The 5950-nt window shown below is 45.1% G+C and overlaps 1 pseudogene; it reads right to left on the reverse strand.

The window, feature by feature from the left end:
• Nucleotides 1-2462: 2462 nt before the first annotated feature.
• Nucleotides 2463-5480, reverse strand: LOC127201965 (protein SET-like; annotated as a pseudogene).
• Nucleotides 5481-5950: the final 470 nt, after the last annotated feature.

Consider the following 5950-nt stretch of genomic DNA (forward strand, 5'->3'; position numbering starts at 1 on the left):
ATAGCCCAGTAACACAGATCCATGTTGCCTTAAATGCTCCACTCCCCTCCCCGACATGGTAACAGTCTTATGTTGTTTTTATAGTAGTAGAACAAAGGTCTCTCTGTGTAGCCTTGGCTGTCTTAGACTCGCTTTGTAGACCAGGCTGGCCTCAAACTCACAGTGATCCGCCTGCCTTTGCCTACCGAGTGCTGGGATTAAAGGCGTGCGCCACCACAGCCCGACAATCAACACATTTTAAAAAGCACACACATTGGTGGACATAGCAGGTAGGCAGTTTAGAGCAAAGTGGCAAACTCTGCTCTCAGCCTCCGGTGCTATCTAAGAACATCCCTGGCCTTCGCTGTGGTGGAAGAGTCACCAAACAGCCACAAGAACAGAGCCAAAGATAACCAAAGATGAGCTGGGTGTACCGTTCCAAATCCCAAGCAGCAGTCCACTGGCTGTGAAGAGGATACAGCACACATGAGACATCTTTCCCATCATCATCCGTTCACAGCAAGATGAAGGAAAACGTCAAGTTGCAGGGAGACAGTTGAGAAAGCAGAGGCTGCACCACTGACCAAGATGCCCTCTCCCTCATCCAAGCCCCTCGGCCTGCTGTCAGCCCAGGTTTTCCACTCACCCTGCCCACAGGGACACTCGCCCCACCTCTAGTCTGTTCGTCAGTATGATCACACCTGCATGTGTGTCTGTGTGAGGGTGCCAGATCCTCTAGAACTGGAGTTACAGACAGGTGTGAGCTGCCATGTGGAGGCTGGGAATTGAACCAGGGTCCTCTGGAAGAGCAGTCAGTGCTCTTAGCTGCTGAGCCCTCTTTCCAGACCCCCAAGATGGCTGTTCTTGGTTGTCAACCTGACTACATCTGGAATTAACTAAAACACAGAACTCGAAGGACATCCCCGAGGGATTTCTGTTTAGCTTGGATTGAGAAGTATGGGGAAACCTTGCGGTCCGTGTCTGGTGTCACCGGAAAGCCCCTGAGCTCACTGCAAAATGACAGACTTCCTTTGTCAGCACGGCTCCCTCCTCTCTACCTGATCTGGGTAACCCGAATCCCCACATTGTTGCTTTAATTGGAAATCCCAGATCGGTCTATTTTACCAATAAAGACTCAGGAGTCAGATGCTGGGGTGAAAAACCCGCTAGTTCAGAGAGGCAGAGAAAGCACCCAGTTGACCTTCCTACTCAGCTCACATCCTGATGGAAAAGGCCCAAAAGGTTCCCTAGCTCAGCTGACTGCCAGGAAGAAAAGGCCAAAAAGCCCAAGGCCAAAGGCTTGCTAGCTCAAAGCCGGAAAAGCCAAATTCCGAGGAGCTGAGGAGCTCAAGACCGAGAGAGCTAAGAGCTAAAGTAAAGCCCAAACGCTAAAAGCACCAAGGACCTGTTCTACGTCTACAGGCTGTCTTAAATACCCCTCAACTCACACTCCCTCCTACTCTTTGATTCCTGTCAGCTGGTTTCTTGCTCTGTCCTTTGACCTCCGGTTAACTTAATTAAATCCTATGTGCAGATAGCCCTTGGATTTAAAGGTGTGTGTAAGGCTGGCTGAACCTTAATCACCTGTTTACAATAAACAGGAAGCTCTTGGATTGAGGGTGTTTTAGGGCTCAACCACAAGAAACAGGGATTTACAGTTCAATCTCGGGGATCACAGTGGGATGAAAGACAGGTTTCTACCGTTCACAACCTCAGGGATCACATTATCATGTTGAGCTCAAATATCCTGCAGCACCACATGCTCCCCCTGAGGAACATCACACAGTCCTTAGGGGGAAAAAAAAGCAGGTTCAACTTCCTTTCTCCCACTAAGAACTCCACTCTATGCTAATGAGAACGTAGCTTTCAACCACTAGCTTTTTCCATACCTCTGCCCATAGGATAATTAAGTACTGCATTTCCCTTCTTATGATATGACTGTGCTGCAGCGTGTAAATGAAGTATCCCTGGCACTCCTAGCTCCAGCAAAACAAACAAACAAACAACAACAAAAACAAAAAACCCAAACAAACAAACAAAAAACCAAACCAAACCAAACAAAAAAACCACTGCTCTTTCTCACTCCATTCCTCCACCGTGACCTCTGAGACTCTTCATTTATTCTTGAGGGAAAAGGACTCCCCTTCTCCCCCAAAGAATTGACTGCTGAAGCTGCCACGGAGCAGCCAACGTGCCAGCGTGCCGGCCATTTGCCTGTCCCTCTGCTGTTAGCATGGCAGCTTAATGAGAGGTTTATAACACAGTGGTATCACTGCTGGCTTTGGAACTCCCCAGTTTCCACGGCCGTCAGGCGCCAACGATCTCATTTAAAAAGCACTAACTGTAACACTGTGGAAACACTCTTTTCCACGCCCCCAGTCAGATCAGGGGCCTTCGTCTCGTTCTGCATGCTCTAGCCATTCCTGAGGGAAGCAGAACCTGAGACTCAGGCTCCTTCTGTTCCTGCCCAGACGCCAGCAAGCTCAGACCATCTCAAACGAGAAGAGCGTACTTCCGGTGTGGCCCTCAGTGGTGGCAACCCGGCAGGTGGGAAACACAAGATGACAGAGGCGATCTACTTCTAACCTGGATCTTTGAGGTAGGCAGACACACCTTAATGCGGGATCTTTAGTCCAGATCTAATCTGGACCATGCCTGCTGCGGGAAGCCTATGAGGACATGCAATAAGGAAGCTTCTGCTCGTCGTCGCCTGCTTGCTCTCCCTGGTAAATCCCTTCCTTCACTGATACCTGAGCCGACTCCTCCAGGAATCCAGGGAATACTGTAGACCCGCGGAGACATCCAGCCTCATGGCCTGAGCAACTACTGGATTCTTGGACCTTCTATTCATAGGCAGCCATTGTTGGATTAGCTGGACCACAGCCTGCAAATTATTCTAATAAATCACAAATATATGTATGTGTATGGTGTGTGTATATATATATATATATATACACACACATATATGGGACTATATATATTATATATGTGGGATATATAGGACTATACATTACATATATATAGTGGTGGGGTTTTTCCCTCAAAAAATTTTTGTTTTTGTTTTTGTTTGTTTTTGAGACAGGGTTTCTCTGTGTAGCCTTGACTGTCCTGGACTCACTTTGTAGACCAGGCTGGCCTCGAACTCACATTGGTCCTCCTGCCTTTGCCTCCCGAGTGTTGGGATTAAAGGCGTGCACCACCATTGCCTGGCCTTAAAAATATTTTTAACTCCTGAAACCATCTTAATTTTTACATATTAATTGAGAGATTAGTGCAGAGAACTTCTGTTGAATCTTCACCAGCTTCCCTAAATGTCAGCTTATATAACTAACCAAGTATTTATCCAAACTCAAAATTCAGCCTGGGTCCAGCAGTCTTACCTCTCGTTCACACTTCACTGGGACATCACAGTTCCCACCAAGGCCCATTTTCTGTCCTAGGATTTCTCACATGTGTGTGGGCCTTGGGCCTTTTTAGTCAGCTTTAGTCTGGCTGTGGTTTCTCAGCCTTTCTTTGTTTTACATGAAAAACATTTTGGAATAGTACTGGCCAAGAGGCTCAGAAAGACATCACAGTATTCTCCCTTGTATGTGGATTCAGAACAATCACGGAAGCAGAGAGGAGAATGGTGTTTACCAGAGGGTGTGTATGAATGTGTGTGTGTGTGTGTGTGTGTGTGAACATTGGCACAATACTTCTTTTTTTTTCTTTGTCTACATATTGGTTTTATCATAAGCAACTCATATGCTTCAACATTTAAAATGAGCATATTTCCTTCTAGTGAAAACCAATAGGTAAGTTAATTAATAATTAATTAATTAAAATAAAATAAAATTACAACAGAGAATGTCAACTCTAAATAAAACCCTACAGATTCTGTTGATTCTCCCATTGAGTGGCAGGGCTCAAGTCATCCTTAGGAGATATTTTTGTCTTAAAAGTGTCACCATAAACCACAAGGATGTTCGTTCAACATCACAATTAAACACGCCAAAGGAGAAGCCATGTTGTTAAAATGCCCACTTAACGCTCCCAGACACTTCAAACCCACCCTTTGCTGACCTTCTATACCCCCTTTTTTCTTTCTTTCTCTGTTTTTTTAACTAAAGAAGAGAAAGTAGACAGACACATGTTGGTAAATGCTAACTGTCTGTGTTCACATAGACACACAATGTAATCTCTGAGCCCCTATAGAGAGAAAGGAAAAAAGCTAGAATTCTGTTCACTACCACATAGGGGCCTAGCAGCTTCCGGCCTCCAGAAGAGTCAAGGGAGCTGGAGGGCCTCTCTTTTTTCCCACAGAGAATGGTGTTAACATTGAGACAGAAAGGATAAAAATGAATTTAGGACAGCAAAGTGGAGATTCTTTTCCTGTTGTATTTTGTTCAAGGTATTTTCCCCCAGTAAGTTGAGAACCATGGTGTTAAGAGGGACCTCAAGCCCGGCGTGGTGGCGCATGCCTTTAGTCCCAGCACTTGGGAGGCATAGGCTCATCTTCCGCCTCTCCTTCTTCATCCTCATCCATATCAGGAACCAAACAGTGCAGCAAGGGATTTGGCCAGCATCATCTTTGATGACGTCTCCTGACTCACCTGCGCCTGCATCGCAATGGTCGGTGAGACGCGCTCTCTGGCTCTCTGTGCTGCCGCTTCCTGCTGGCCTTATTCTGCAGTTGACTTGAGTGTTTTGTCAAATCCTTTCCAGATTTCCATCTGATTTCAGCTCACTTTGAAGATGGGTCTCCACTCTCATTCAGCTAAAGTTCTTTAGAGAGAACTTTATTTTCAAAGTAAGGATTTTCATGAAAATAAAATTGTTTCTATGACCTGATTTAATACCTTCAAATTCTGTCACTTCAACTTTGATCAAATAACACAGAGCCTCTTTGTCCTCCTCCCCAAGCAGTGCGGACACTTGAGGGTGGTTGACATGTTGTTACCCAAAAATTTGAGATTTTGGTGATCAGTTCTGACCTCTTCTGAAAAAACACTTGGCAGAGTTTGTTATATTTTTCTTCTACTTTCAATTTTTCCTCACTGGCCTGTTCATTAAGCCTGTACTTCATTTCTTTTCTTTCTTTCTTTTTTTTTAAGATTTTATTTATTATGTATACAGTATGTACCAGCTCTCATTATAGATGGTCATGAGTCACCATGTGGTTGCTGGGAATTGAACTCAGGACCTCTGGAAGAGCAGTCAGTACTCTTAACCGCTGAGCCATCTCTCCAGCCCCTGTAATTCATTTCATTATGTACTTCATTAATATGTTCAACTGCTTCTTGCTGTTCTTTCTCTCCTTCTGGCTGAGAGAGGCTGGTGTGTTCTCCAGCTTCGGGCAGGAGCCAGTTTGGAGTTCCTGGCCTGAGGCAGGATCGTAGATTTCTGTTTTTGGGCCACGGCACAAGGGAGGCGGCCTGAAGCCAGAGGGCAGAGACCCCATGTTCACTGCAGGAAGAAACTCGCAGGAGGCTCAATGTTTCAATGAGACAGACAAGATGCATTTTAGTTCTTGATGACACAGCATGGTGATCATGAAGGTGGTTTTCATGTTTCAAATTGTTTAGGGTAAATTGCAAATGTTTTCACTCAAACATAGCATTTGAACCTGGGTGTGGTGGTGCACGCCTATAATCCCAGCACTCAGGAGGCAGAGGCAGGTGGATCTCTGTGAGTTCGAGGCCAGCCTGGTCTACAAAGTGAGTCCAGGACAGCCAGGGCTACACAGAGAAACTCTGTCTCGGAAAAAAAAATAGTATTTGAAGTGACAGGTATTTTGTGTGTATATATGCACATATATAAATTCACTGAATACCATAATATATGCATAAAATTTTGGCTCATTTGCTATATTTAATTTAATATCACTCTGCATATGTATGCAGTTAAAGGATAATTTTGTACAGTCAGTTTTCTCCTTCAGTCTTTAGCTGGGCTCCAGGGATGAACTGAAATCACCTGCCTTTCAAGGCAA

Source organism: Acomys russatus, chromosome 18 (assembly GCF_903995435.1).
Source record: "Acomys russatus chromosome 18, mAcoRus1.1, whole genome shotgun sequence".
NCBI classification, from domain to species: Eukaryota; Metazoa; Chordata; class Mammalia; order Rodentia; family Muridae; genus Acomys; species Acomys russatus.